Source organism: Corythoichthys intestinalis, chromosome 17, assembly GCF_030265065.1.
Source record: "Corythoichthys intestinalis isolate RoL2023-P3 chromosome 17, ASM3026506v1, whole genome shotgun sequence".
Lineage (NCBI taxonomy): Eukaryota > Metazoa > Chordata > Actinopteri > Syngnathiformes > Syngnathidae > Corythoichthys > Corythoichthys intestinalis.
Window position 1 is genome coordinate 24,356,654 of NC_080411.1, and position 25,144 is coordinate 24,381,797.

The 25,144-nt window shown below is 37.4% G+C and overlaps 1 protein-coding gene across 1 annotated transcript in view; it reads left to right on the top strand.

Annotated features, from left to right (window-relative positions):
* The window catches only part of slc26a1 (solute carrier family 26 member 1), a 52,617-nt gene that overhangs the window by 15,571 nt on the left and 11,902 nt on the right, over positions 1-25,144 (top strand). Inside the window, exon 2 of the mRNA XM_057818260.1 lies at positions 13,832-14,006. The gene's annotated coding sequence lies outside the window, so the exon portion shown is untranslated. The remainder of the gene's footprint in view (positions 1-13,831; positions 14,007-25,144) is intronic.

Here is a 25,144-nt window from a genome sequence, read left to right on the forward strand (position 1 = left end):
CATCTCTTTATTAAAACAGAACAGGATCTTTTGGAAATCCAAAAAAGATTTACACCACTCACCCTGGTGTAGCAACAAAAGTCTGCAGCACATTAGGCTGGTGTGACGCAAAACATAAACGAATTAATCCGCAAAATCAGCCGAATCCACAGTACTTTTGCATACGATAGTAATGGCTGTATTGTGAAGATGATTAGTCCGCTGACGTCACATTCGCCTACTTCCTCAATCCAGATTGTGGCTGAAAAGTCACTCATTTTCATGGCGCAGGTTTTCAAAAAATTGAATAAATATATCGATCGCATCCACACACATTCAAGCGGTCTATTTCATTCAGGAGCACAAAATACAGCGTGTAATATTAAATAAACATGTTTTTTTGTGTGTGTGTGTGTGTCACAGGCGCATTAAATTGATAGTATGGAAATGTTTCCACCTTTTTCAGGTTGACTTTCAACAGAAAAGCTTTTAAACATAAAACATGAATTAAGCAGGATAATTCCATGTATACTTATGACATGTTGCACTTTTTTAGGTCACTGTAGTAAGGAAGGTACTGTATCTCTTTATGCTTAGGTCAAGAGGTCACTTCCCAGTGTTTTATTTGTATAACGTGAAGATATTTATGACTAAAAACAAAGATAATGTTTTAATTCCTTGGAAAGCAGAAGTCTCCCAAATACGTAACCAGCAAAAGGAAATTCATCTTGAACTAAAATACATGGTGAAGGTATTTTCAAATATTTGTATATTTGTTTATTATTTACTATTTTTAATTCATTCAATCCAAAAAAAAGTTTGGATTTTGAAATCTTTGAATACATAAAGGCCATTTTGAACCTAAAAATTCACACAGAGCAAGTACATTTTTTAATCTAAAAACTGCGAATGACAATTTAATCTTATCTCTAATTTCACCTTTGGTCATAGGTCAAAAATTCAAATTCACATTTTAATTTCATTCACTCATTAATCACATTATTTTTTTGACTACTTGAATTACTTAGTTAATATTTTATTTACTAAACAGTAAGTTAAACGTAGTACCTATCACATGTTGCACTAAAATAACTAATATAACTAAAGTGAAAAAATGAAACATTCAATATTTCATGATCGACTGTTTTGTATGCCAACACATTTTCTTCAGTGTTGATAACGTAAACTTTCAGCACACCATTCAATAGATGAATTGTGTTATTTTGACCACTAGAGGGCATAGGCAAATCATTAGGTAAACCTGCTTGATTTTAAAATAAAATGGTCCTTTAAAAAGAGTAATGTGTTTAGAAATGAATACAACAATAGTTGACTGTTGTGCGTGTTCCTCCTCTCTTGTGAAAATAAATAAAAATAATAAGTTTAGAATATTTTGACATTTCAATGTTTACTTGTTTGTTAGTTTACAGGATGAAATAAAATTGAATTCACTGATTTAAGTCATATTTTCAAGAAGAATAGAGAGACGGGACTAATTGTTGATGTTGAACCTCATAAGGTTATAGTTTTTTTTTGTTTGGTTGTTGTTGTTTTTTTAAATTTGTTTACATGAAAATATAACTGTTACAATCCAAACATACAGTATATAAAAGAAAGGTTTAAAGTTTGGAAGACCATTCTTATTTTATTTAGTGTGATAGAATGTTGAGTACTGTTTTTACTGGGCCTCGTTCTGTTTAATTGTTCACAGTACCTATGTAAATTTGGTTCACCATTTTCTCGTCTTATGTATTGTGTTATATAATATACTTCCTTACATGAGGGGGCACAATAAGAAAGAAAAGTGGCAACGAACAGCAGACAAATGTTGTCTATTGTGCCATTTTTTTATAAGTCTATGCCATGTGGTGGAGGTTGAAAATAAACTGACAATTTCTACAATATTGTATTAAATTGATTTTTTTGTGTGTGTGTGTTTTCAGCCCACCTACACAATCACTGCTTTCGCCCTATATTTTTGGCCTATGAGAACAATAGAACTCAGCTTTCTCCTCTCTTGAAAACAACATTGCCACAAGTTTAAATATTGTCTTCAAAGGAGGAATATTTCATTCTGTGTGGGACTGAGACACATTTTTAACAAGGCTTTATCAGCGCTTCCACAAAACACGTCATCAGGCGTGTTATTCAGCCGACGCAAACACAAGAATCAACAATCAGTGATTGGCACTGACCCTACCATTAACCAATCAAAGGAGGAATTTGTTGCTTTGTGAAGTCACTCAAAATGATTTCTGCTGCTTCAAAAGAAATGATTTCAAGGTTTGACTCTTGTGCCGACATCACTTATGTAGCTAAAAATTTCTCTTCACCCTCGACTCTGTGTGTGAGTGTGCGAGGAATGACTCACTGATTGTTGCAATACATATTTCTCATAATCAGTTTTCCCTGAAAAGAGGTGTCTGCGGAAAGCAATTTGCTGCAGGATTTAGATTGTTATGTGAATAAACTCCAAAGGATTTCCTGACTTATCATCTTTCGTGTAGAGCTTAGAGAACCCCCTCAAAATCAATTGAGTAACAAAGTACCCTTCAAGAGGTTAATTACTACTTCCAGTAGATGCCTCATAAAAGTGGTTTCTTTTGGAAAGGTGAGCAAACTAGTACACTGAAAAAATGAACAATGAATTATTCAAAACAATAGAAGTAATCTATAATAAATCATATTTGACGCATTTAACGCACATGCCCCGCTCAAACAGATTAAAATGACAGCACAGTGTCATGTCCATTTGTTACTTGTGTTTTTTGGTGTTTTGTCGCCCTCTGCTGGTGCTTGGGTGCGACTGATGTAATGGGTTTCAGCACCATGAGCATTGTGTAATTATTGACATCAACAATGGCGAGCTACTAGTTTATTTTTTGTTTGAAAATTTTACAAACTTTATTAAAACGAAAACATTAAGAGGAGTTTTAATATAAAATTTCTATAACTTGTACTAACATTTATCTTTTAAGAACTACAAGTCTTTCCATCCATGGTTTGCTTTAACAGAATGTTAATAATGTTAATGCCATCTTGTTGATTTATTATTATAATAAACAAATACAGTACTTATGCACAGTATGTTGAATGTATATATCCGTCTTGTGTCTTATCTTTCCATTCCTACAGTAATTTACAGAAAAATATGGCAAATTTTACAGATGGTTTGAAGTGCGATTAATTATGTGGCGGAAAACACTCAAGTGACTTGAAGTTCCGCTCTGAGACCCCCAATTTGGCCAAATTTCAAAATTGTCCTATACGCATGTGTGATACATCATTGGAAAGCTTAAAATCTCAATTTTCTGGGGGGAAGAAAAAATTTGAACAGGAGGGCGTTAAAAAATAAATAAATAAAAAAATAACAGCAAAACCCTATCTGGAGGTGAGAGCATGCGAGAGCAGAATTACAGACGCCATGACTTTAACAAGATGTTATCGCGTACTTACCTTGTTTCAGTCCAAAAACTCCATGTAACATGTATCATAGAGTGTCAAGACACAGATATGAATGGCCACAGCTGGATTTTGGGGGGATTTTATGGGTAAAACATGGTAATATAACAAGGATCACGGTGGAGAAATCACAGACATCAAGGAGTGGTCGAGATTTTCTTTTTCATATATTTACCCTTTAATTTTTTTAAATTTTTTTTTTCAATTTTTCTTTGTTTGGATCGATTATCATCTAACATACTGGAGAAAATGAACACAGTAACAAAAAAAATACAATTAAACAATAGTTATGAGGTAGATATCCGTGAATATATGGCGGAAAACACAGACAAGACTGAAAAAGCAGTTTCTGCTCTTGCACTCCTCTTGTTATTATCGCATACTTACCTCGTTTCGATCCAAAAACTCACTATAACATGTATCATAGAGTGTCAAGACACAGATATGAATGGCCACAGCTGGATTTTTTGGGGATTTTATGGGTGAAACATGGTAATATAACAAGGACCGCGATGCAGAGATCGCAGACATCAAGGAGTGGTTGAGATTTTCTTTTTCATATATTTACCCTTTTAAATGTTTTTTTTTTTTTTTTTTTTTCAATTTTTCTTTGTTTGGATCGATTATTTATCATCTAACATGCTGGAGAAAATGCGACAGTAAAAAAAAAAAAAAAAAAAAAAAAAAAAAAAAAAATACAATTAAGCATTATGAGGTAGATATCCGTGACTTATTTACAGACACTAATTTTTTTCATTGTGACCTAATTTGTTTAAAGTTTAAAATATGCGAATGAATAATTTTTTTAAGAGTTTTTTTTTAATGAAATATTAAACATCAATTAATGATTCTAAGATAAAAATGAAAGACATTTTGAATAATAAATATAATTACTTACCTTCTTTTTATGGCTGGGTTGCAACAAAAGCGGTTGCGCGACGTCTGTAAAAGGGGGCTTTCAGGGTAAAACGGACAAATTAAAAATAGTTTGTGGACTTAATGCGCCATGAATCTGCTATGGAAGCATATAGACATACTGTATTGTTCTATCAGACAAAACAGTTCTTTTGGCTTAAAATAAAGCAGTTTATTTTATAGAGGGGTGCGAGAGCAGAAACTGCTTTTTCAGCCTTGTCTGTGTTTTCCGCCATATATTGAGTATTTAAAAATATAAGCGTTCTTGCCTTGGAAATTATAAAATGAAAAAAAAAATTGTTTTAAACTTCTGAAATTATATTTTCTTACCTGCCACTAGATGCCAGTGTAAGACTATCAACAGCTTTGCAGTTCTCCTGTCAAATAAAAATGTACAGTAATAAGTGTTTTTTCAACAAACCTGAAATTGTGATTGAATCATACTTTACATAACTTTAAAATCAAGAATTTCTGAAAGATAAATAGACACATTTCATGGAAATTCTTTGCTAAATTGGGCAGTAATTTATATGTAGTAAGTATTATCCTAACTGAAAATGTTTGGCATGTGAAGCAAGCAAAAATATATACATTTTTTATTGCCTTGGGGATTACTTACAATAATGGCAGCATAGTGTCGTGATAACATTTTATGCCATCCAGTGCTGAGGTTAACAGGTGGAATTCAGGTCTTATTGAAGTTGGTATGTTTTCACTGTGCTTGTGATTTTTTTTTTCTGGATTATTTCCAATATGTGCTTTTACTCATTGCCTTATGAGAAGAAGCAGTACAGATAATTAATGAAAAAAGTAGAGGATTTCTATGACTTCCTTGAATCTTGTTATGTCTTGGTTGTGTTTCTTTGTGATTGCCCCTTTCATGTCACCTATTGTCTGCCTGCGTCTTGTGCGTCTAGCCAATCAGCTTCCCCTCTTCCTCCCGTCTCACAACTCATTGTCTGTCAGTGGCGGTTTTAGAGGTAGGGCCACAGGGGCACTGGCCCCACCTCTAATATGAATGGCCCGAAGTGCCCCTGTGCTCATTTTAGCACAAAGCATGGCAATCAGTGCACAATACCCGCATCACAAGGATGTGCGATATTTTTTTATTTTCTTTTTGACCAACTAGCAATTTTGACACCACGGATTACCATCAGCCACATCGTTTTGTCTGATCCTGCCAGCTGACATTGACTCGTGGTGAGTGCGCGTTGAAAAATTCCTTACCAGCGTGTGATTGAAACTTGTCAGAACAAAACTGTTTTTCTTGATCACCACTACAGCTGCCATTTGGTACTTGAAGTTAACGATAATTGGCAGGTTTGTAGCTTTGATCTGGCCAGAGAAGACTTGGTAGCTCTACGATCAAAGGCAATGTCAGGTTTGCGGGCAGGCAGGTGGTATGTGGACCCAAATTCAGGGAAAGGGAGGCGAGGCAGATAGACGGTGCAAAAAGGATTTAATTAAAACCAACAAAAAAGTACAAACAAAACGATTGGGCAATCCAACAGCTTTAGTCAAACAAAAGTCAGGGCACTAACAAAAGACTGGGATCAAAAACTTACTTAGGCTGAGGAACCCGAAGGCTGTGACGTAGGAACGGGCAAGAACTGACGCTGACGTGAACATGCACATTGAAAATGTGACAAGGAGTGAAAGGAAACTGGGAGCTTATATACACACACAGACAAAGGGTAACAAGACAACGAGGAACAGGTGGGTGGCACAGGAGGATGCAGATTGGAGGATACACTAGGAGCAGGTACAATAGGTGAAATCTATGGGCAATCACAGGGACAGACTAGGAGGTAACCAACTCAAACCTAGCAGGCACAAATACTGTATGTTAATCATCATTAAACTTGCTACCTACTAGCAGTACCCAATTCTGAAGTGTGCTGCGGTAACACATTCATTGTGTAAGCGAGAGGCTGTTCTCAGCAGCGTGAGTGAGTTTGAGTGGACTCACTCAACGAAGCATTTATTAAGGACAAGCGTTTTTCTACATTATTCTTGTTTAAAAATAATTCACATTATAAAGGCAGCGTGGGTGGATTGTCTCCAGATTCCTGCATGGTGTATGTGCATGGTATGCTGATTGAACACTACAAATTGTCTGTATGTAGATGTCGGTGTGTGTGTGTGCGTGAATGGTTGTGTGTCTATTTGTGCCCTGCGACTGGCTGACAACCAGTTCAGGGTGTACCCTGCCTTCTGCCTGCAGTTAGCTGTGATGGGCTTCAACACCTCGGCGACCCTTGTGAAGATAAGAGGTTCAGAAGATGAATGATTGAAATAATTATACAAATGTTATGGAGAGTGACTAAAAGTATGGCGTTAAAGGTGATGCAATGAAAAATGTGGGTGCGCCTACATTTTGAGCATGTGCACCTTAGAAAAACGTTAAGCGCACAAGTGCAACCAATGCAAAAAGGTAAGTTGGAGCCTTGGCAATATAGTATATCGCAATGTTAATTTTTTTCCAATATCGTTCAGGCCTATCCCAAACAAAGCTACTTAAGTTATCTGGTGAAAATTTTAATATTGCAATATAATATTGCAATGATAGTTTTTTCCAATATCCTTCAGGCCCAGTGGTGTTACCAGGATGCCAGGTGCTGGTGGGGATTAGTCTTACCTGGGGGGGCAAAAAAAAAAAAAAAAAGCAACAATGCTCAAGTAGGTGGAAATGGAAATCCAGCGTAAGGCTACTGCACCTTAAAACATGTTTTGTTTTCTCCTTGAGATAACTGTTGTTGTGATTTAGTCTAAACAAATGAAAGTTGATTTGATTTTATTTGACTTAGAACACATCCATAACTAAACGGTATGGACATGCAGGTGACATTTTTTTTTAGGTAACCTATTGTGGTTCCTCGGTTTTATTACTGTATTATTATTATAGTTATTCTTTGTACCGCAGCCCCTTTGAGGTCATTTTGACCCCCTTAGAATGCTTCAAAATGCACCAAAATCGGCAGGTAGGTCAAGACTTTTGCAATCTTTTATACCGTGTAAAGACAAATTCCAAATACGCTATGTAGGCGCCCCTTAGCAGTCATTCTTTGTCCCGCCGATGCTTTGAGCCCTACTTTGACCCCCTCAGAATGCTTCAAAACTCACCAAATTCAACAGCCAGGTGAACACTGGTCAATACTTTGATAACATGTAAATAAAATTTTTTTAAATCAAAATATGCGTAAATGTGTGTAGCGCCCCCTAGGAATAAAACCAACATTTCATTTTTTTTTTTTTATTATTCTTTATTTAAGGTGAAAGAGGAGGTAACAACGCAAAGTTTAAAATTTAGAACACATCACATACTATATGAATGGGAAACCATACGCGGTGCCCAGACTGCCATTAGTACTACATCCAGGGGTGAAAGTGGGCAACAACCGTCAGGAACGCAGTTCCGGTATAAGATTCAGGGCCAGAATGCAGTTCCGGTATAAGGTTCAGGGCTGGAATGCTGTAGTGGTATAAGATTCAGGGCCGGAATGCTGTTCCGGTACACAGTGCTTTGATTCCAAAAATATGACGGCAAATGTCAAAAAAAAAAAGCTTAGCTGCCACACATGCCTTTCATCTCCAAGAAGAAAACAATCTACCAACATCAGATTTACATACACAAGTGTTAACAACAAGCAAAATAAAGTGCTTGTGTAACGTAATCCGTTTCCATCAATATTTATGATTGATTTTATTCCACGGACGGCATGGAGGTTTCCCAAGCTGTTGCAGTTAACTGAGTCTGACGATGATGAGTCATGTCAATGTGCGAATGCACGCGGCGAAGCAAAACACCTGGACTCATTTATCCGTTCAATTGGCTGACATACTGACATGTGATCAGCAGAGATGGTTAGCTCTGATTGGTTCAAATGTGCATGTTTTCTAGAACAGCAAAAATAAATAAAAAACATAAATAAATAAAAGCTACATACATAAGCAACATAAAATGGATCAAATCTTTAAGAGCAACGAAAGAGTTGATGAGGCTTATTTATCATATTTAGCTTTATTTGCTCTGATGAGGAGGTTCAGAACATCTTAGCTGTCAATGTGCACTTTGGACTTATATTTGTTCATTTATGTTAGGCTACTTATTTATACTTGCACACAGTATGATTAAATATGAATTGTAACACTGGCATCCTTGCTTGCCAGTGTCAAGCAAGGATGTTTTTACCGCCACATGCAGGATAATCTGCGTCTCGTCTTTTTGGCCAAAACAAACACTGAACAAAGATGGCAGCAACACTTGGCCCCTAACAGTTACAAGTGGCCCCTTCTTTGTCCCCGTTTCAGAAAAAGCCAAGAACCTCGACTGTTGTCTGTGTATTTAAGAACTGTTTTTGTTCCGCTTTTGTCAGGTCATGTTGGATGTCATCTGTATGCCCTTCTTCTTTGATATCTTAAATGACAGTATTTTGTATTTTGTCCCCGTTTTCATTTCCTTACCCGCATTTGGGTGCATGTTCCCCAAAAGCTATCCCCCCCATTGTGACAAAATGTATGCAAATCTGTCACGAATTCAGCGAGTTAAGAATATTTTAGTGTTTTTTTTTTTTTGTTTGTTTTTGATCACTCAATGTACATTTGTCTACCCTGTCAGTAGATGGCCACAAGTCACAAATGTACCCAAAGACGTTTGACAGCATAGAAGTAAAAGAACAGCAACAGATAAGAATTAACAAATACTGTACAAATTTTAGCAGTGCATTGCACTGTAACAAATGAAAAGTCACAGTTATTACCTGGTATCAACTGATAAGTAAGTTATTGTAAGATTTTTTTTTTTTTTAATTAGCTGTGCAACTGACCACATTAATCATATTTGACTATTTGCTATATTATAGTCATATTTTTGCAACTGTAAAATCAAACAATAAAAGAATGAGGTTGGAAGTATTAGCCTGAGCATAAAAGAGCAAATAAGTCCCCCCTTTAAAAAAACAACAACAAAAAATGGAGGATTGGTAAAACTGAAAAGAAAATCTGTAATTCTGAGAAATCATCGATGATAAATCTTGAAATGGAAGCTCTTTCATATATTTGCTGCTTGATGCTATTTTGTGTGCTGCTAATTCAGCAGAATGCCTTTTTGACCGACTGCTAGTAATTCAATTATCTAGATGTTTAAAGAATGTGCGCGCACGCACACACCCTCAAACACACACACATCAGATGATGGCAGTTTTCTTTAGGAGAATGCATGATTCTACCTTTGTCATAGTTAATACTGAAACATCCACAAAGTATGTGCTTGCTCTTTAGCGAGACTGTTAATAAGTAGAAGATTTTGTTTGGATAATATTTGAGAAGGTTAACTGGCGGGACCTTTAGGGTCTAAACTTTGGGATCGTGGGGGTTCTTCAAACATGTCAAGCATGGGTGGAATTAGCTTGTCTTTACATGAAGAGTCAATATTTGAACCAATATTTGCCTCCTTCCGCTCAAGTAGATAATGTTTGACACTTTTGAATGTTTCAGCTATACTACAGGTCAGATTGTATGAAGAATAGAATAGAACAACGCCGGCTCTATGCAGGGGCAAGAGGGGGCATTGCTCCCTTAAATAAGTGTCAAATCCAAATTTTAGAAGTTGAGAAGGCACATTTTTAATATACTCCCAAAATTAATACACGTTGACAGAATAGTCTGCAGTAGTGGAAAAAAATCAGCTGAAAAGGGGACTTGATGACGATATTGTAACAGTTCTCTCTCTCATCTCTCGTTCTCTCCGCTATGTGTACAGTGTATCACAAAAGTGAGTACACCCCTCGCATTTCTGCAGATATTTAAGTATATCTTTTCATTGGACAACACTGAAAAAATGACACTTTGACACAATGAAAAGTAGTCTGTGTGCAGCTAAGAGATTTCATTTATTTCCCCCCCCAAATAACTCAAAATATAGCCATTAATATCTAAACCCCTGGCGACAAAAGTTAGTACACCGCATGGGAACTACGTACATCCCTAAATGTCCAAATTGAGTACTGCTCGTCATTTTCCCTCCAAAATGTCATGTGACTCATTACAGGAGTGCTGTCAGCATTGCTGCAGAGATTGAAGAGGTGGGGGGTCAGCCTGTTAGCGCTCAGACCAGAGGTCGCGTTAACCGAATATTTTCCGTCGTTGACCGGTTTTTTAAAACGGTGACGGAAAAAACTGAAGTCCATCTGTCATTTTGACAGGTTGCAATTCACACCCCAGACCACAGGGTGGCGAGTGAGCATATTAATTAGCTATTGTCTCTATTGATGCATGACGTCGTTGGCCTTACTCAGAAAAATGTCAAGGCAACTGAGTGTTTTCCTGGCACGGCCAGACTGTTCTCCCTGTATTTTTCAAACACTGAGAGAAAAGTCTGGGACACAGCCTCTCGAGTAGGTACAAAATCAATCGACAAATCAGATTTGTTTATTTGCGTGACGTGTTCTTCACGAGCAACGTCACTTTTGCGCGCCGAAAGTCGTCTCTATAACAACACTGATGGCAAACGGGAGAGCCGAGAATATGTTCCAATCCGTGGTAAATTCAGTTTTAAATGAGCTAAAACACATCGACACGAGTCATTGACAACAGTCTGTCTCGCGCTAGCCATGTTGAATAAACTCCGTTCTCCTTGTATGTTTACTTCCGCGCGCAAGTCCCTCGTCCTGCCCTCGTCGCTTTGCTAACGGCACGTCTGCCAGTCGTTGATTGGTGCACTCCGCTGTCTGTTTGTCTCTTGTTAAGCTTGTTCGGACAGAATATTAATTAAAAATGAATGAAAACTAAATACTATTGAATATGTCATTATTATCATTTTAAAAATGTAAGTGACGGGTAAAAATAGATTATGACCGGATTTTTATGACGCTGTCAGTCAAAATGACAGACAACGAAAAAGTCTAGTGCAACCTCTGGCTCAGACGATACGCCATACTCTACATCAAATTGGTGTGCATGGCTGTCACCCCAGGAGGAAGCCTCTTCTGAAGACGATACACAAGAAGGCCTGCAAACAGTTTGCTGAAGACAACTCAAAAAAGCACAGGGATCACTGGAACCATGTCCTATGGTCTGATGACACGAAGATTAATTTGTTTGGTTCCGATGGTTTCAAGTATGTTTAGCGGCGACCAAGTGAGGAGTACAAAGATAAGTGTGTCATGCCTACAGTCAAGCATGGTGGTGGGCAGTGTTGTCAGTAAATTGTCTGTAATCTGATTACTTTCGTCAGTAACGAGTAATATAACGCGTTCATTTTTCCAAGCCAGTAATCCGATTAAAGTTAGTTTCCTTAGTGCCTGTGCGTTACTATTTTGTTTTTGCCTCATAATGTATGTAGAATGAAGAATATTGTAGTCATGTACGAAGAGCATTTCTCATTGGGGGAAAAAAAACGGGTCACGTGTATTACGATGCTGTTTGAGGCTGTCTGCCACGGCGGTCAACAACATAGCATTCTGACGAGGCAGCGAGGCTAACAGTGAAAGGCAGGATATATACCGCAAATGGATGCCTTTGCTTACTGGAAATACAGCCATTACTTCTCATTTCTGTCTAGTAAAGATGACAAAAATATCTCCGAAAACTCGAAACAAAGCCTACAGGCACCAAGACAGCCTGCACTTGTACAGTTTGTAACCAGCCTTTATGCACATTTTATTGTCAGTGTTTGTAACCATAGGCGGAGTTTTACTTTTGTGGAGCTGGGGGCAACGCATGTTGATGACTGAAACAAAAGTCAAAAGTTTGGACACACCTAAACATTTTTACGTTTTATATATTTTCACTACTATTGTAAATCCTCTCTGAATACATCAAAAATATGAACGAACATGTGGAATGGCAAAAAAAAAAGTGAAATAACTGAAAACAGGTTTTAGATTCTACATTCTTTAAAGTATCCACCTTTGAGGTGTCGCCAAACTTTTGGCCAATACTGTATACATACATATATATAAAACTGTTCAAGCTCAGTTGTTGTTGGTTGAAAGCTTAGGTTTACAGAAATTGTAAATACCCATCTTGCCTCCACAGGTGCTTAGCAAAGCAAAAGCTAGTGTCTTAGGTGCTAGTCACATGATCTGCTCGAAAAATGATTTTGATCCATTATGAAATACGATGTAGGATTCTTGTTCATTTCATTAATTTTTGTTGTTTGTTTTATTGCTTTTCAACTTTTATAGACAATATTTTAACAGCTAGGTCTTTATTTTAAAGGGGAAGTTCAGAATTTTTGACATTAGGCTTTATCTTGGAGTTGATTTGAACAAATTCCAAGCAGTTTGTCAGTTATTTGCTAGTTTCAGGGCTGTGGGGTGGCTACGCTAGCGCGAGTCAATGGTGGTTGAAATCAACTCCATCGACTAATTAAACCCCCGCTAACTCAAAGATTAAGCCTTATGTGAAAAATTCAATTACATGTGATGACATTTTTGTTGTTGTCATTTTTATGTTGAGGCAGCAAAAGGAGAAAAATTGGTAAAAAGTAACTGATAAGTTACTTTTAAAGTCACAAAGTAATCGGTAAAGTGACTAGATTACTTTTTTGAGGTGTAATCAGTAATCAGTAATTAAAATCATTTTTAAAGTAATCTGTGACAACACTGGTGGTGGGAATGACCCCCCCCCCCCCCCACACCTCTTCAATCTCTGCAGCAATGCTGACAGCACTCCTGTAATGAGTCACATGACATTTTGTAGGGAAAATGACAAGCAGTACTCAATTTGGACATTTAGGGATGTACGTAGCTCCCATGCGCTGTACTCACTTTTATTGCCAGGGGTTTAGATACTGTATTACCGTAATGGCTATATTTTGAGTTATTTTGAGGGGAAAATAAATCAGCTCTATTATATAAGCTTCACAAAGACTACTTTTCATTGTGTCAAGGTGTCATTATGCCAATGTTGTCCCATAAAAAGATATAATTAAATATCTGCAGAAATGCGAGGGGTGTACTCACTTTTGTGATACACTGTATGTCTGTGGCATGCGTTTCCCAATCATAAATCGTGTATAGTAAATTTTCTACATTGTATTTTTTTGTCGTACTCAAATCAAGACATTTGAGAGGATCACTTTGTCTCATGCAGGCAAGCCAGATACTGAACCAGAGGCAAGTGTCACCATGATGACAGTCATTACTAGCCTTCAAGTTTAAGAAAAGGGCTCGAAAGCTCCTTATCAGAAGTGAAAACAGTAATAGTATGACAGTCATGGGTGGAGAAACTGTGTGTGATTGAGGTGTACTATTATCTGAGACAGTACCAAGGAAGTTATGAGGTCCATTTTTACAAGTAATTTTAGAAGATAATAACAATTCACTTAATGGGTGATCAAGCCTCAAGATTGAATTAAAACATGTCATCGAATGTAGCAATGTGCTCAGTTAAGCAGACATCACCATGGCAACCATCACAGACTGCACTCCCTTCTCCTCTTCTCATCCCTCCCCCTCTCGCTCTGCTCCAGACGGCATATGGGAACGAGGTGGGCGGAGGACACAGCTCCCATCATGCTTTGCAGTCAGAAGCAGGAAGAAACAAGTGGACGGCAGCTTGAATGAGATGAAAAGATGTTGGATAGCGTGACACCGGTGGAGGAGGCAGAATGTTGTTCATCAATTCAAGAGTTACCTCCTCTAAGGGTGAGTCTTGCCTCTTGTTGTACTCTTATCATCATTTTAGCGGATGGAGGATTTAAAGAGAGTGCACTGATCCTCTCTCAATGGGAGTTTTCTCAACAAAATTGTGTTTTTTGTCAGCAGGAGATTTCCTCAATCTCATTCACATGCAAAATAGTTCCAAGAAATGAAGTTATTTTTATCCATCCTTGTATATTTGTCATTCACATGCATTCAAGTTGGAACATCTCCTCCTCCTGACTATCATCACAATACAGATTAGGAAGGTGGACCAAATGTTATGGATGATGACTTCATGATGAGATATAGGTTGACTAAGACTGATACGAGGAAGGGAGCACAGGATTAGCTCAAACACTGACAACCAGGCCTTTCTTCTGAGCGTTTAATGTATTCAGGAACCCACACATAAATGCATACAAATACGCACACATTGGACACTCAATAGAGCACACACTCAAAGTTGAAATATTTGAATATATAAATATTTGAAATAACTGCTCCACATATCATAAGTCATTGTAAACACATACACACACATGCACAAATACAACACACGACACAAAATTGGAGTAAATAACCAGGTTTCGTGATGATGCAATTCAATATAGATTTTTTTTTTTTTTAAACTTTACAACAGTATTTGCTGATATTCACAGTCTGCCACAACAAGGGTTTATAATCAATTTAATCCGACATTATGTACACATTTTACACACTCTGCTCCATTTCTTCGAGAGCAATAAAAATATAGTGACAAGGGTATGGTCACTTTTGAATGGATGTAAAAGAAGCAGACGGGACAAAAATGTAGTTAGTGCAATGCTTCTCAATTATTTTCTGTTATGCCCCCACCAGGAAGATGTAAACGTTTCGTGCCACCCCAACTCTATGCCGCCACTGTAAATAGTATCATTTGTCTATAAAATTATTATTATTATAAGTACATCTCTGCATAATATTGTGCCCCTTTTTATATCAAGGGAAAAAACAGTGATATCGATCAACTTACAATCAAGTATAACTTTATTCACATTGTTTTGTTTATAATAGAAGACTTACAGCACATCAATTTACCTGAATTAAAAAAAAAAAGTCATATCCAAACTGTAAAAATACACTCAAGGTAAATTTTATGACCATTTGATGCTGAAAAAAAAAAAAATTGAATAAAATTAATAAATAATACTAAATCTAAATTGATTAGCAACATTTACTCATTAGGACAATATGCCATACAATTTGACCGAAAAAAACAAAAATTAGTGGAGCAAAAACCACAGTGTCATTGGACAGAGGGACAGTTTTTATTTTTGCTGCAGTCAGTATCAGCTCCTTTGCTATTGTGTCTGGTTATTTTGCACTGAGCAACATGGTATGCCACCCTATATCATACTAACAGTGCTCGCTGGTTTACGGATGGAACATTGACAAAGCGGGATGATTGTTGACGATATTCGGCACATTTTCGCTGACAAAAAAATCAAGCAGCTTATCAATGTGATGGGGTCTAATGTCTTCAAGTGACGTCTTAATTGATTTGGCTTCCTGCTATCCGCTGCAAACATTTTAGACACTGGTTTTTCATCGTCTCCCACTTTTAAAAGTCAAAGCCAAACGCTACATACGCTTTGTCATGTTTCCTCGTCTTAGCTCTATATATCTCCATTCATAGACTCCACCATCAGTTGACAAGACAGTTCCCGCAGACATTGCGCCACACCTTCCTGTAGGGGGCTGATCCCGGCAGAACGTTGAGTTGCCGTTCAAGGTGATAAACTCAAACCCACGCAGCGTTCTAACGCCGGATTTAGGTGGAAATAGGACGCAGGTTTTAGCGCATAAAAGCAGTCCGGAGAGTCTCAAGCGTGATTTGATCAAGGATTCAAGGTAATTATTATATCAAATAGCACCATGCATGCACTTTGAAACGTGAAAAAAATCAATGGATAAAATTAGTGTAACTTCGGCTTGAAATATTTTACGTAAAATGAACGATAACTGCCAGTTTTTTTTTGCTTTTAACCAATTATTTAGCCTGTTTTACGTTCATATCTATAGAAATTCCGCGATTTAAGCATTTATTTACAAGAATTTTCAACTTAAAAAGCTTTTTGTTTGGTGACGGCTGCCATGTTGGATTACACAATACAACTTTTGCTTGAAATATTTACAAAAAATGAACAATAACTGCCCGTTTTTTGCTTTTAACCGAGAATCTACATTGTTTTACGTTCATATCTATAGAAATTCTGCGTTTTAAGCATTTATTTACAAGAATATTCGACTTAAAAAGCTCTTTGTTTTGTGACAGAAACATGCAAATTTTGCTTTTGTTGAGTAAAATTTAGATGATTCTGCATGTTCTCCTTAAGTATTGAGTTTCTGATGTGAAAATTGATGTATTAGCTGTTGAACACTTGAACTAAATCCTTGATCCTGAAAATATAGGTGATTATTAGGGTTGTTCCAATCATGTTTTTTTGCTGTCGACCTGATCCCGATCATTTTAGTTTGAGTATCTGCCGATCCCGATATTTCCTGATCCGATTGCTTTTTTTTTTTGCTCCCGATAATTTTTCCCGATCATATACATTTTGGCAATGCATTAAGAAAAAACGGAATAAAACTCAGACGAATATATACATTCAACATACAGTACATACATAAGTACTGTATTTGTTTATTATGACAATAAATCCTCAAGATGGCATTTACATTATTAACATTCTTTCTGTGAGAGGGATCCACGGATGGAAAGACTTTTAATTCTTAAAGGATAAATGTGACTTTGTAAATTGTGACTAAATTTGTTAAGCTTTCAGTAAATGATACTGCAGCCATTTAACTTCTGCCCAAATGCATGATGGGAAGTGCAACCATGACTGTGCGTACGGGCACCAATTGATATATCTTCTCTGAGTTGGGAAAGAACATAGGGTTTTGAGAAAATGATCAAATACTACCTTTCTTCCCCACATTGCCTCCCACGTTATTTTTAATTGCTGAGAGAGGTATTGTAAGGCTTTAGCCACATAAAAAATAGCTCCAAAGGCTGTCAAAATTCTCTCTACTCATTATAGCCTGCCTTTTAGCGCTATCTATAGGTAAAACGGCGTCTTCATAGATTGAACGTGACGATGCGTGAGTGGGTCGTGCAGCGCATGTGTTAATTACTTTAAGTGATTAATTTTAAAAAATTAATTACTGCCGTTAACGCAATAAATTTGATAGCCCTACTTTAAGCCAAAACTACTCTGGATGAGTGTAAGACATTTTGTCTGTAACGTTAAATACAATTAGAAAACGATTTAAATAAAAAATACATATATATATATATATATATATATATATATATACAGTGTATTAAGAACAGGCATGTCCGATATTTTTTTGCCGATTCCGATACTTTGAAAATGACGAGATTGGGACATCTTTAGTGATTATCTCTGCATTTGGTGATTTTTTTTTTTTTCGCGTTTAGCGTAAAATTTGAGAATTTTATAGCCATTTTAAGTTTTGTTATACTTGTATAGAAAAAAAAAATCTGGATTTTATATTTGGGAGCAACTTTGAATTTTTTGATGTAGCTGTTCATTGAAACTCATATATACCCAAAGGAAGCACCTGTTTTGGTTTTAGGTCGCTAGCGGCTTTGGTTTTGAAAATATTTGAATTTTAAGTTTTTGAAAATAGGCCCCCTACGGATCGGGCCCGAGTCCTGTCAACTGATAGTGAAGTCTATGGTCCAGAGCTCTTTGCTGTGTGCTATTTTTTGGTTCAAAAATACTACGCACACTCTGAAAATGAGAGCGCCACTGCCAACCGCTGAGTGGATGTGTGCTGCAAAAAAGTATGTTCCCCGAGGTCACATGCGCCACCCCCGGCATTGCTATGCCCCGCCCCACTATTTGAGAAGTACTAGTGAGAGTTAGTAAGAGTTAGTGACAAAAATTGCTGGATGACATTTAATGAGATCTGTCATAAGCATCTATTAGTGCTCATGACAGTGTCATGTCATAATTATGAGTCTTATGACAGTCTTACTGTCAAATAAATGTTACCAAATATAATTGCTGAAAAATTTTCAGGTATGTAAATGAAAAACCCTTTTTTTTTTCAACAAAACAGCATATTTAAAAGATGACATTTTATATTGAAGTTTTTATTGATTATTGATTTCCGTTTATTTCAATTCAATTGTGCTCAACTATTCGAAATATCGCTCCACATCATGTATTGTTACAACCCTTATACACACGCTCACATGGTTTCAGCATTGAGGTCAAACGTTAACTTGCATGTAATCAATGTGTCTGTGCGAGAGTTGCAAACATACATAGAGGGGGCAGATAAGGGTTGCAGTTTGGTCAAAAATTGCCTGAGTTAATTAACCTTGTGTACAAATGTAATACTAAATGAATGTAAATGAAGACAAGCTCCACCCACTGTAAGATTGTCAGCCAGTAGAAAATGCTGGCTGACAGAGCTGCTCTAAGTTTACTGTCTGAGCAATTGCACTCACTCACTCAGACAACTTTGACACCACATCGGACTTTGTTTTGGGTGAGTACAAGCAAGAGGGTGTAATTTAATTGTATTTTGCGTTACTGTTTAGATATCATTATTGGTTCAACACATTAGTAAAATACCATTGGTAGACAACAGAAAGAGTCAAAGTGATGTTCCTATTCACTACGTTTATACTTTACTAGTTCTAAATACACGCTTAGTGAATTACTGCTTTTTTGTACTTTATAATAAGGGTTCCTTTTGTCTTCTACAAAGAGTCACATCAGAAATTTGCATAAAACCAAATAAGATGTTTAGGTTGTTTAAAACTGCTGTCAGTTACAACCAGAAAACAGATCAAAATTACCTTACAGAATCTTTTAAAGATTATGAATAAAGGTTAATTTAATTTTTTTGTTGTTTTTTTTGTTTAAATCAAACTTTAAATTGATAAACATTCAAAATGTCATTTTTGTTTCTTTAGTCTTTGACTTTTGATGTATTTTACGCATGCAAAAATAATTACGCATTCATAAATTAGTTATGTTTGAATTCATTCATATTCCATGCCGCTTATCCTCACAAGGGTTGTGGAGCGGTTGAGTTCTTACACACAAATTCTCTGAACTTGTGTGCTTTGAACCACATGATAAAGAGCCGTACACATTGATTTGAGACAGCCAAAGAACAGAATCATTGTTTAATGTGTTCAACAGGGTGATCAATCTTCCACTGGTTATAAAAGCTCATCAGGGTGTGTCCCCCCCGTGCTCAGCAATTTCTCAGGTGCTTTCAGATGAGTAAGAAAAGCTTAGTTTAGTTTTCTAACTTGCTTATTTTAGATAACAAAGCAAAGTCGTCTCATAATTTGTGTCCTACTGCTTTTTTTGTCCCCATATTAAGTCAAGATACTTACAGAGCAACACAGTATCTCTTTTTTGTCCCCTAGGTGCGCTTGCCTACTTTTATTGTTTGCAAAATGCGCGTGTAGCCTTGTAAACAGCTGAATGTTTGCAATTGTCACATATCTGCAGTGTCATCATTAATTAATTTTAATGCTGTTAAATAGGATTGATTGTTCTATCATACACTGACCATCTCAGTGCCATATCAGCCATTGAGCGCTCTAAAAGCACTGCATAGCAGTGTTGTGATGAGATTGATAACGGATGACATTTAGTGTTTTACAGCTACTTTGACACAATTTCATCATCTGCTACTGAAACTAACGCACTTTGTGGAAATCATGTCACAAACAATACATATGTAACTTCAGTGAATACTTTTACTAAGACTAAGAAATGGAAAGCCATCCACAAGAAAGACGGCAAATAATGACAAGAAGAAAAAAAAGTCAGGTGTTACGCAGGGTCACTTAAGTACAGGATATGAAATGACATGACAATATATCCATAAAGTACATTTCACTCTGGGCCAACGAGGTACTGAAACTTTGTACTTAAATGACTTTAGCTGCTCTTAGGGTGTTTTAGAAGATTATTACTGCTATGTAGCAAAAAGATTGATTCCATGTTCGAATTTTTCTTATGCATTATATTATTTTGTCTATTAAATCTCTGAGACTACCTTTAGTATGCGTCTCATGACATATAAGACCACTAACGCATGACCAAATGGGGCAGGAGTAGGTCTCATGAGTGCTTTCCGGCAGATTCATAAAAAGCAAAGAATGAAAAACAAAATGTATCAGCATGTTTGAGTACTGATAACTGTTTTCTGTGGGAATTTCAAATTCATGTGTGGTTCAGTGGGTTCAGTTTCAGTTTCAGTTAATTCACACATCGTATCATGGTACAGACAAGGACATGGCCATATATACAAGCAGTTCATCTGACAAGATGCATGAAAGGGACACTCCGAATAAGCTATTTAAAGCTTTTGGTAGGGGCCCAGTCAAATAGCACACACATACACACATACATACACATACATTAAATTAACTATGGAAAATTTCAACATTCTGATTACATCATATTTGACATGTGATACCGTTATTCAAAGACATCATATTAAACATACATTGCAAGGAGGTGAGTTTTCAGTTTTTTCTTAAAAATGGAGATGGAGTGTGACATTTTAAGTGTTTCGTCCAGTTCATTCCAGATCTGTGGTTCTCTGCACACAATGCCAAAGCTTGTAGACTTTAGCCTTGCTGAGGAGTATAGATTGGGATGAGATCACTTAATTTATGGTTTAGTTTATGAATGACCTGATACATTATGCAAGCATTTTGAAAGTAATGGTGTTCTTATAACCTCAGAAGGTTGTGATGGTGAAATATTAATTTAGTTGGCGCATTGAACCATGTTATGGCACATACAGTGGGGAGAACAAGTATTTGATACACTGCCGATTTTGCTGGTTTTCCCACTTGCAAAGCATGTAGAGGTCTGTAATTTGTATCATAAATTCTCTTCAACTGTGAGGGACGGAATCTAATCCAAAAAAACAGAAAATCACGTTGTATGATTTTTAAATAATAAATTTGCATTTAATGGCATGAAATAAGTATTTGATACATCACAAAAATCTAACTTAATATTTAGTACAGAAACCTTTGTTTGCTATTACATATACCAAATGTTTCCTGTAGTCCTTGACAAGGTTTGCACACACTGCAGCAGGGATTTTGGCCCACTCCTCCATGCAGATCTTCTCCAGAGCCTTCAGGTTTCGGGGCTGCTGCCGGGCAACACGGACTTTCAGCTCCCTCCATAGATTTTTTATTGGGTTCAGATCTGGTGACTGGCTAGGCCACTCCAGGACCTTAAGATGCTTTTTACGGAGCCACTCTTTAGTTGCCTTGGCTGTGTGCTTTGGGTCGTTGTCATGCTGGAAGACCCAGCCACAACCCATCTTCAGGGCTCTCACTGAAGGAAGGAGGTTGTCAGCCAAGATCTGGCGATACATAGCCCCATCCATCCTCCCTCAATACGGTGCAGTCGTCCTGTACCCTTGGCAGAGAAGCAGCCCCAAAAAATGATGTTTCCTCCTCGATGTTTCACGGTAGGGATGGTGTTCTTGGGGTTGTACTCATCCTTCTTTTTCCTCCAAACACGACGAGCTGAGTTTAGACCAAAAAGTTCAATTTTGCTCTCATCCGATCACATGACCTTCTCCCATTGCTCCTCTGTATCATCCAGATGGTCAGTGGCAAACTTCAGACGTGTCTGGCCATGCACTGGCTTCAGCAGCGGGACCTTGCTTGCGCTGTAGGATTTTGATCCATGACGGCGTAATGTGTTTCCGATGGTTTTCTTCAAGACTGTGGTTCCAGCTCTCTTCAGGTCATTGACCAGGTCCTGCCGTGTAGTTCTGGGCTGATCCCTCACCTTCCTCATGATCAGTGATGCCCCACGAGGTGAGATCTTGCATGGAGCCCCAGAACGAGGCAGATTGACCTTCAACTTGAACTACTTCCATTTTCTAATAATCGCTCCAACAGTTGTTACCTTCTCACCAAGCTGCTTGCTTTTCCTGTAGCCCATCCCAGCCTTGTGCAGGTCTATTATTTTATCCCTGATGTCCTTACACAGCTCTTTGGTGTTGGCCATTGTGAAGAGGTTGGAGTTTGTTTGAGCATGTGAACCGGTGTCTTTTACACAGGTAACGAGTTCAAACAGGTGCAGTTACTTCCGGTAATGAGTGGAGAACAGGAGGGGTTCTTAAAAAATAACTAAGAGCCGAAATATTTACTAGTTGGTAATGTATCAAATACTTATTTCATGCCATTAAATGCAAATTTATTATTTAAAAATCATACAACGTGATTTTCTGTTTTTTTGGATTAGATTCCGTCCCTCACAGTTGAAGAGAACTTATGATACAAATTACAGACCTTTACATGGCTTGCAAGTGGGAAAACCAGCAAAATCGGCTGTGTGTCAAATACTTGTTCTCCCCACTGTATGACTTTTTTCTGTAGTGTTTTAAGCTTTTTTCGATAGGTTGGAAATGTGTTGCACCATATGATATTACAATATTGTAAATGTGGTTCAAATAAAGATTTATACAGGGTGAGAAGTACAGATAGTGGGATATAATGTCACAGTTTAAAAAACAGAGCAGCATATTTCGACAGTTTATTTGTGAGCTCATTGATATGTCTTTTAAAATTAGGTACTCATCAATATGGATCCCCAGGAATTTTGTAGAGCAGACTCTTTCAATGGTTTCTCCATTTATGTTTAAACAGATTTGTTTGATGGGCTATTGTTTATAGGAGCGAAACACAATGTAATTTGTTTTATTGATATTTAGAGAGAGTTTATTACGTTTGAACCCTGTATCTATTTTCTTTAGTTCACTATTTATATATTGCTCAGGTGCAGAGGGATGTTTATGGGAAAAGAATAAATTTGTGTCATCAGCAAATAGTACTTTATGAAAAACGGATGAGGAATTTACAAAGTCATTAATGTACATGATGAACAGGAGCAGCCCTAAGATGGAGCCCTGGGGGACTCCATGATAGATGAGTTTGTATGATGATTCTGTATTATCAATGTTGACATCCAGTGGGGCAAATAAGTATTTAGTCAACTACTAATTGTGCAAGTTCTCCCACTTGAAAATATTACCGAGACCTGTAAATGTCAACATGGGTAAACTACAACCATGAGAGACAGAATGTGGGGAAAAAACAGAAAATCACATTTTTTGATTTTTAAAGAATTTATTTGCAAATCATGGTGGAAAATAAGTATTTGGTCAATACCAAAAGTTCATCTCAATACTTTGTTATGTACCCTTGGTTGGCAATAACGGAGGCCAAATGTTTTCTGTAACTCTTCACAAGCTTTTCACACACTGTTGCTGGTATTTTGGCCCATTCCTCCATGCAGATCTCCTCTAGAGCAATGATGTTTTGGGGCTGTCGTTGGGCAACACGGACTTTCAACTCCCTCCACAGATTTTCTATGGGGTTGAGATCTGGAGACTGGCTAGGCCACTCCAGGACTCATCTTCAATGCCCTTGCCGATGGAAGGAGATTTTCATCCAAAATCTATCGATACATGGCCCCATTCATTCTTTCCTTTACACAGATCAGTCATCCTGGTCCCTTTGCAGAAAAACAGCCCCAAAGCATGATGTTTCCACCCCCATGCTTCACAGTGGGTATGGTGTTCTTCGGAGGCAGTTCAGTATTCTTTCTCCTCCAAACACGAGAACCTGTGTTTCTACCAAAAATCTTTCATCAGCAAGGGCATTGAAGATGAGACGTGGCTGGGTCTTTCAGCATGACAATGATCCCAAACACACAGCCAGGGCAATAAATGAGCGGCTTCGTAAGAAGCATTTTAAGGTCCTGGAGTGGCCTAGCCAGTCTCCAGATCTCAACTCCATAGAAAATCTGTGGAGGGAGTTGAAAGTCCGTGTTGCCCAACGACAGCCCCAAAACATCACTCCTCTAGAGGAGATCTACATGGTGGAATGGGCCAAAATACCAGCATCAGTGTGTGAAAAGTGTTGGGGCAAAGTTGGCAAAGTTGATGAGGACCAAAGTGCCACCAGGAAACGGAAGTGGAGCTCAGGCTGTGGCTGCGAGGGGTTGAAGGGTGGGTGTCCTGATGACAAAAAACAAGATTAATCAAGACTTCAATAAACAATTGTCAAAACTTCAGGCGTAGTTGGCCGATGTACCACTGGTGATTGGCAGAATCATCTGGCACCTGCTTGCTGCCCTGGCCGCTCCTTAAAAGCAGTGTTGATTGTGATGAGCTACAGCTGCACTCCCAGGTCTGCCTAGGTTGAGCTCATGCCACATAAAACAGGAAGTGTAACAACAATAAAAGCCAGTAGAGGGGAGTGTGGGCTAGGACCACCACAAAAAGCTTGTGAAGTGTTACAGAAAACGTTTGGCCTCCGTTATTGCCAACAAAGGGTACATAATAAAGTATTGAGATGAACTTTTGGTATTGACCAAATACTTATTTTCCACCATGATTTGCAAATAAATTCTTTAAAAATCAAACAATGTGATTTTCTGTTTTTTTTTCACATTCTGTCTCTCATGGTTGAGGTTTACCCATGTTGACAATTACAGGCCTCTCTAATATTTTCAAGTGGGAGAACTTGCACAATTAGTGGTTGACTAAATACTTATTTGTCCCACTGTATCTCAACAAAAAGGGAGTCACTATGATTGTCTGCTATGTCAATATCATCACAGACATTCACATTGTATGCAGAGGAGATATATAGGCACACACAAGCGCCAGATCTGCCACATCTGGTCTTGGTAAACAACTTATAACCATTAAGACTTAAGATGTCAACGTATGATTTATCATTCAACCAAGTTTCTCTACAACCTATTGCATCAAAGTTGCAGCCTGTACTTGTAAGAAGAGTAACTAGATCATCATAGTGCTTGTTCAGGCTTCTGATACTTAAGTGTAGGAAACATAATTATTACATTACAAGTGCTTCAAAACAATTTATTAAAATTAGGGCTGTTAAATGATTAAAATTTTTAATCGAGTTAATCACAGCTTAAAAATTAATTAATCGTAATTAATCGCAATTCAAACCATCTATAAAACATGCCATATTTTTCTGTAAATTATTGTTGGAATGGAAAGATAAGACACAAGACTGTTATATA